General features: G+C 46.0%; 2 non-coding genes across 2 annotated transcripts; both read right to left on the reverse strand.

The window, feature by feature from the left end:
* Positions 1–1389: 1389 nt before the first annotated feature.
* On the reverse strand, positions 1390–1462 carry TRNAR-UCG (transfer RNA arginine (anticodon UCG)). The gene has a single exon. It is a non-coding gene; the product is annotated as a tRNA-Arg (tRNA).
* A 710-nt stretch (positions 1463–2172) lies between these two features.
* Positions 2173–2245, reverse strand: TRNAR-UCG (transfer RNA arginine (anticodon UCG)). The gene has a single exon. It is a non-coding gene; the product is annotated as a tRNA-Arg (tRNA).
* Positions 2246–8274: the final 6029 nt, after the last annotated feature.

The raw sequence follows: 8274 nt of genomic DNA on the forward strand, positions 1-8274 counted from the left end.
TGTTTACATGACAACAAGGGTAATACCGATAAAGATGACAATACCGATAACAAATGGTGACAACTCCCTGGCGCTCAGTGTTCTATGCAGATATACAGTATTTACAATGTCGACAAAATGCCTAAATGAGTAATATGAAGAGATATATATAAAAAAAAAATCATAAGCGTCAATTAGAACGGCGCAGGGATGCCTCCCCCCTCCCTCCTTCCCTGAGCTTCTCCATGGAAGGGGAGGGTGGGGGCATGTTCAGGGCTGCATAGCTTAGGCAACCGAATCACCCACTGTGACAAAGGAGAAGATTATTTTTGTACAAAGAAAGCTACCGCTTCTCATCCCCGGACCCCGGGCGACACCGTCTGGGTGGGCCACTCCGGGAAAATGGCGCGACCGCTAAGAAACTTAATTGCGAGGTGCTCACACAAACATACACACCACAAAAAAAAAAAAAAAAAGAAATAAGAAGAATGGGCGTCGAGAAAGAATTCAGTTAACTTCCCAAACCTTGTGTAAGACGTTTTGTTTAAACTATATATATGTTGTATGTAAGCGACGTACTGCTGCATGTTGAAATCTAAGATTATGAATACATCTTATTGTGGTGTCCTCCTCACAGTTATCTTCGGGACGCGCCATCGTGCTACTTCTGTACTTGCGCAAGTACAACATTACTGCAATAAATCTTAAAATCTTAAACATACGAAAAATGCAGGCATGGTACATAAATGGCATGGTGCACAAAATTATGCGGGACAAACTATATGAGACTGAACTGTGCGGCACAACGACGAAAATAAGTATAGAGGCAGGTTATGCAGGATGAATTTATGTGGGACAAAAGTACGCGGGACGCAAGTACGAGCGATAATAATATGCGGAACAACGTGACACGCAACAAATATGTGCCGAACGAAAACTAAACAGGCGTGGTATGCAGGACAAAGCTATGCCGGACGAAATTATGCGGGACAAAACGATATGGGAAAGAAATATGCGATACAAAACTATGTGAGAGATGACTGCGGCACAAATGCATATAAACGATCTTCATCGCGTCTTCTTTTTTTTTTCGGCGCGGGACTTCGAGCGTCCGGTGTCACTCTAGGTTATTATGTGCAAAACAAAAAGAAAACAGAAAAAAGAAGGAATACAATGTGGCCGCTGATTGAGCTGGCGGCATGTTATAACACATCTCGTCCTGTTGCATTGTGTGACAAGCTTCATTCGTTATTGTTGCTTTTGCATCGCTCGGCTTAGATTTAGATCCCTTGAAATGCATACTGACAATACATACTTTCTTCTTTGTGCAACACTAATACATCCGTAGAAAAGCAGACAAGAAAGGGAAAAATCTACTCCGAACAATTAGAGCAATAAAAGAAAGTTCCACGTCCGCGACAGGACTCGAACCTGCAATCTTCTGATCCGAAATCAGACGCCTTATCCATTAGGCCACGCGGACCACGGCAGCGGAATGGAACAAGTATCGCCAAGTGGTTGACAGGCTCTCTCCTCGGCATTTTGGATTCTTGTAACATTTGCGTATGCTTCTACATTTCCGTCGTACATAATATTCGTAAGCAGCGTGCTCACTTCACTTGATTACTGATCCTCTTCAACGTCCATAACATTGGTACATGCACATTGCTTGTGGAAAAGTGGCACACGCACTGAAAGTATTGTAGTAATTTAAACATCATTGCCTTCACAAAACAAAAAGAAAAGGAACATACAAGTCTTTGGGGCTTATATTGGTAACCCTGATATAATTCTAAATTTAGCTGTAGACCCGTTTGCGTTATTCCTCGCGCCGCCATTCGTCCCAAACATTTTTGTAAATTAGCCCATTTGTCAGACATTTAACGCCTAGGTTATTATCTAGGTTATTATATGCAGAACAAAAATAAAACAGAAAAAAGAAGCAATAGAATGTGGCCACTGACTGAGCTGGTGGCCTGTTATAACACATCTCGTCCTGTCGCATTGTGTAACAAGCTTCATTCGTTATTGCCGTTTCTGCATCGATCGGCTTAAATATATATGCTTTGAAATGAATACTGACATTAAATACTTTCTTCATTGTGCAACTCTGATACAGCTGTAGAAAAACAGACAAGAGCATATAAGAAAAAGAAATGTACTTCGCACGATTAGTAATAAAAGAAAGCGCGACGTCCGCGACAGGACTCGAACCTGCAATCTTCTGATCCGAAGTCAGACGCCTTATCCATTAGGCCACGCGGACCACGGCTACAGGAAGGAACAAGTGTCACCAAGCTGTTGAGTGCCTTGCTCGTCGGCATTTTGGATTTTTATACCATTTGCGTACGTAACTACACTTCCGTCGTATTTAAAATTAGTAAGCAGCTAACTCATCTTGATTACTGGTCCTCTTCAACGTGCGTAGGATTAGTACGTGCACGTCACATGTGGAAGAGTGGTACATGAACTGAAAGTCGTGTAGTAATTAAACGCCATTGCTTGCACAAAAAAAAAAAGAAGCATAAAAGTCGTTTGGGGCTTAAATTGGTGACCCCGATATCCTCCTAAATTTAGCTGTAGACCATTTTGTGTAATTTCTCACACCGCCATACATTCGAAACATTTTTCTAAATTGTTGGGCCACTAAGCACGAGGTCGCGGGATCGAATCCCGGCAACGGCAGCCACATTTTGACGGGGGCTAAATGCGGAATTGCCCGTGTACTTAGATTTAGGTGCACGTTAAAGAACCCCAGGTGGTCCAAATTTCCGGAGTCCCCCACTACGGCGTGCCTCGTAATGAGATCGTTGTTCTTGCCCGTAAAACCCGATAAATAAATCTTTAATCAAGAACGTTAGGTTCTGTTCGTCGATTAAAGTTTCTCAAGCAAATTGTCATGTTTGCGTCACGTTACGAAAGCAAAGAGAAAGCAACTTTGGCTGTATTTTGCTGAGTTATGAGATTTTCTCTAATTAATTGCATTTTTAAGTTGTTAACACTGACAACATTGCATGTGAATGTTTAGTCACGTTCGCCTTAGTTGTTTCTAAATACAATTTTTGATAGGGAGAATTAAACGCCTTCTTCTGTTCAAGTATTGCTGTCAGTTTTGATGCACAATGATGATGTATTTTTATTGTTGCTGCAGCCGTAGCTTTGTTGATGTTAACCATCTTTATATATTGGTCTTGCTATTGTTGCGCCCCAAATTGGCCATGCGCATTCTTTGGGTGTTTCCCCCTGGGCAGCCGCGTGGCCCAGACGGCGACAGCAGTGTCCGACACCGATCGCGGCGGGCAAACAAGCGGCTGTCCTAGAAGCGACCGCCTCCACCTACCGGCGTGGAGGCGGTAACGAGCGTGAACTGTTTCGTGAAGGAGCGCGAACGATATCTCTTTCCGGAGTGCCTCCTGCTTGACTCGAAGGTTGGACATCAGAGGCGGTGTTCTGTGAATTATGCGACAACTCTAATTGGCCGCAACGAGGCCATCGAACTTCCTAGTGTTGGGAACTAGGGAAGAGGAACGTTTTAGAAGCGGACCGTTGGTGCAGAGAAGGTGTGCTGAGGTGTCCTAACGCCTGCAGACATGTGTGAGATCTGACTAGAATATGACTACTTGTTTCAATACATAAAACAAGCCTTTTTCTTTCGCTCCTATTCCCGGACGTACTCATCTGTATGACACGAAGGATTCTTTGCCTAAACGCAACCCCTGAGTCTCAACACCATGTACTACGTTGACGTTTCTGCGTAAGCATAGAGTAGCATAGTAAACAATAAAAGTGACCATTCGAGCCATTTCTCGGCCGAGCGCGACGTTGCACAATTTCGGTAAGTAGTCCTATGTGTTTCCCTATGAGGTAGCTGCGGCGATAGCTAACAGCTCGACAGGCGGCACGACCCAGCACGTGCGAAGCCCAGTCAGACCGCGTTCCCGGGCTCCCTACGTCGTTACTCTGTAAAATGCGTCTGAGGATCGTTGTTGTGTTCTTATGCCAGCGTCGGACACTCTGCCGTGGTGTCGGCGCTGCCGCCTGGACGCCGACGCCGAGACAAAGGAAGGAAGGCGCACCGGGACACGTATTCCTATTTACGCCCAAGCCCAGTGCTCGACCGCTGAGCCACCATGCGCCGCTCGCGTGTACCACGTTTCCAGGTACTTTTTCCCCGAAGTGCCACGGCGAGCACTCTAGATCCTTGCAGGTACTTGGTGGAACAAGGCAGATGTCATGCCTGGACGCACAGTCTGCTCACCCAGCTGGCGCTAAGAGAAAATAGGTTTTTCAAGAACACGCCCTGTAGGCTATATCGAAATAAGAGTTGCGTGCGGAAGATGAAGTAACACTGGACGAAATTTTTTCAGACTTGATAAGGGGATAAAGGGATGTGATAAGGAGTTGGTCGTGGTGTGCGAGGCGCTTATCTATAAAAGCTGGGATAATCGTGGGACATGGAGCGTTTCTCGCACCATGAGCCACGTCATCGCTGCGCTCATGCGTCCTCTCCTTGTTGACATCACTATCTCTCTTACAGCCGAAATAGCAAGGAGCTGCCGCCACACCCGACGCATATTAAGCAAACTATCGCTCGACGTCCAGGAACAAATAAATGAATAAATTGCCACTCAGAAACTCCTCTGGGAGTTAGACTAAGTATGCGTAAACATTATGGCACTTGCTCATCTCCACGCAGCCCGGTGTCATTACTAATGTTATGAAACTTGATTATATAGGCATGTACTAACGATAGCTCAGTGGCGACACGCACTGGTACCGACGGCGGCGCAAGGAGCATTGAGCCGACGCATGCAAAGTACTGCAAGTAGAGGCGCCAGCTGCGCTGATGACGTTGCCATCATTATAAGCCGTTATCGCTCTTTAGCGCCTAATCATCCGCGTCGAACAATAATTGAACGGTGAACGTACTAAGCGGCGGCTTTTTATGGCACTGCGCGCGGGTCGCAGCTTGAGAGTGATCTGCGATGTCCACAAAGAGTGACGACTGCTCATAGCTTCGCGCTGTGTTCTCGCCGATTACGTGTTGAAGAGGGGCGCCTGCCCGCAACTTGAAAGCGATCTGCGAAAGTGACAGAGCGGGGCATTTGCCGAGAGCGCCTTCAGCACTGTGTTTTCGTCACTTCGTTGGCGTTGAAGCGGGAGGCAGCACAAAGGCAGATTCGCTCGCTGCTGCGGGCGCCATATCGAAAGCAGTCGTCTTATTACGGGACGGACGAAGGGGCGGTTTTCCCGTTGGGTAAGCGTACGAGTGCTAACTCATTTAAAATTAAAGCTTACCTACACCGCCTAAACTCTGCTTATGCGGGGTGGCCCGAGCAGACTGCGCGCCCAGGCACAGTCAGGGACGCGAAAATAAATATCTAGCAGGATGTAGGGCGCATGCCGTGGCACTTTGGCGAAAAATTACCTAGAAATGTGGTACGTGCGGGCAGCGCATGGCGGCGCAGCGGTCGAGCACTGGGCTTGGGATTATATAGAAACACGCCACCGGGATGGCGGCCGTGAGGAAGCGACACAGCCACAGCTGGTTAACAAAGTGGAGTGCGTCTCTGCAGTGCGTGCGCTCGACATCTTGACAGCGTGCTGGTTGCGAGTTCGTGCTTGCCTGTGCGCGAGCGACACCATGCTCATTAAAGTAATTAATAAACCTATATATCGTCGTCATCATCATCAGCCTGGCTACGCCCACTGCAGGGCAAAGGCCTCTCCCATACTTCTCTGATTACCCCGGTCATGTGCTAATTGTGGCCATGTTGTCCCTGCAAACTTCTTAATCTCATCCGGCCACCTAAATTTCTGCCGCCCCTGTTACGCTCCTTCTCTCGGAATTCAGTCCGTAAACCTTAATGACCATCGGTTATCTTCCCTCCTCATTACATGCTTATGCCCATTTCTTTTTCGTGATTTCAACTAAGATGTCATTAACTCGCGTTTGTTCCCTCACCCAATCTGCTCTCTTCTTATCCCTTAATGTTACACCCATCATTCTTAATTCCATAGCTCGTTGCGTCGTCCTCAACTTAAGCAGAACCCTTTTCGTAAGTATCCAGGTTTCTGCCCCGTAGGTGACTACTGGTAAGACACAGTTGTTATATACTTTTCTCTTGAGGGATAATGGCAACCTGCTGTTCATGATGTGAGAAGGCCTGCCAAACGCACCCCAGCCCATTTTTATTTTTCTGATTATTTCAGTCTCATGATCCCCATACGCGGTCTCTATCTGCCATAAGTAGATGTATTCCCTTACCACTTCCAGTGCCTCGCTACCTATTGTAAACAGCTGTTCTCTTCCGAGACTATTAAACATCATTTTCGTTTTCCGCAGATTAATTTTGAGACCAACCGTTCTACTTTGCCTGTCCAGGTCAGTGAGCCCGCATTGGAATTGGTCCCCTGAGCCACTAAGCAAGGCAATGTCATCAGCGAATCGCAAGTTATTAAGGTATTCTCCATTAACTCTTATCCTCAATTCTCCCAAATCCAGGTGTCTCAATACCTTCTGTAAACACGCTGCGAATAGCATTGGAGAGATCGTATCTACCTGCCTGACGCCCTTATTTATTGGGATTTTGTTGCTTTCTTTATAGAGGACTATGGTGACTTTGGAGCCGCTATAAATATATTTCAGTATTTTTGCATACGGCTCGTCTACACCCTGATTCCGTAATGCCTGCATGACTGCATGACTGCTGAGGTTTCGACTGAATCAAACGCTTCTCGTATTCAATGAAAGTTATATATTAGGGTTTGTTATATTCCGCATATTTCTGTATCACCTAATTGATAGTGTGAATATTGTCTATTGTTGAGTAGCCTTTACGGAATCCTGCCTAGTCCTTTGGTTGACAGAAGTCTAAGGTGTTCCTGATTCTATTTGCGATTACTTTAGTAAATACTTTGTAGGCAACGGACAGTAAGCTGATCGGTCTATAATGTTTCAAGTCTTTGGCGACCCCTTTATTATGGATTAAGATTATGTTAGCGTTCTTCCAAGATTCCGGCACGCTCGAGGTCATAAGGCATTGCGTATACAGAGTGGTCAGTTGTTCTAGAACATTCTGCCCACCATCCTTCAACAAATCTGCTGTTACCTGATCCTCCCCAGCGGCCTTCACCCTTTGCATAGCTGCCAAGGCTTTCTTTACTTCTCCCGGCGTTACTTGTGGGATGTTAAATTCGTCTAGACTGTTCACTCTTCCATCATCATCGTGGGTGCCACTGCTACTGTACAAATCGATATAGAACTCCTCAGCTACTTGGATTACCTTATCCATATTAGTGATGACATTGCCGGCTTTGTCTCTTAGCGCATACATCGAATTCTTGTCTATTCCTAGTTTATTCTTCACTGCTTTTAATCTTTCTCCGTTCCTGAGAGCATGCTCAATTCTATCCATATTATACTTCCTTATGTCAGCTATCTTACGCTTGTTGATTAACTTTGAAAGTTCTGCCAGTTCTATTTTGGTTGTAGGGTTAGAGGCTATCATACATTCGCGTTTCTTAATCAGATCTTTCGTCTCCTGCGATAGCTTAGCGGTATCCTGTGTAAAGAAATTACCATCAACTTCTACTGCACATTCCTTAATGATGCCCTGAAGACTGTCGTTCATTGCTTCAACAATAAAGTCTGCTTCCTGAGTGAAAGCCGTATACCTGTTTTGTAGCTTGATCCGGAATTCCTCTACTTTCCCTCTTACCGCTAGCTCAATGATCGGCTTCTTACGTGCCAGTTTCTTCCGTTCGCTCCCCAAATCAAGGCTAATTCGAGATCTTACCATCTTATGGTCACTGCAGCGCCCCTTGCCGAGCACGTCCATATCTTGTATGATGCCAGGGTTAGCGCAGAGTATGAAGTCTATTTCATTTCTAGTCTCGCCATCCCGGCTCCTCCACGTCCACTTTCGGTTATCCCGCTTGCGGAAGAAGGTATTCATTATCCGCAAGTTATTCCGTTCTGCAAACTCTACTAATATCTCTCCCCTGCTATTCCTATAACCTATGGCATATTCCCCCACCGACTTGTCTCCAGCCTGCTTCTTGCCTGCCCTGGCATTGAGGTCGTCCATCAGTATAGAGTATTTTGTTTTGGCCTTTCCGGTCGCCGATTCCACGCCTTCATAGAAGCTTTCGACTTGCTGGTCATCATGACTGGATGTAGGCGCGTAGACCTGTACGACCTTCAATTTGTACCTCTTATTAAGGTGAAACAAGATGGTGGCGATGTATTCTGAGCGAAGCCATTAGGTAGAAGTGCTTTAAGCGCAGCATAAG

The sequence above is a fragment of the Dermacentor andersoni genome, chromosome 3, assembly GCF_023375885.2.
Source record: "Dermacentor andersoni chromosome 3, qqDerAnde1_hic_scaffold, whole genome shotgun sequence".
NCBI lineage: Eukaryota > Metazoa > Arthropoda > Arachnida > Ixodida > Ixodidae > Dermacentor > Dermacentor andersoni.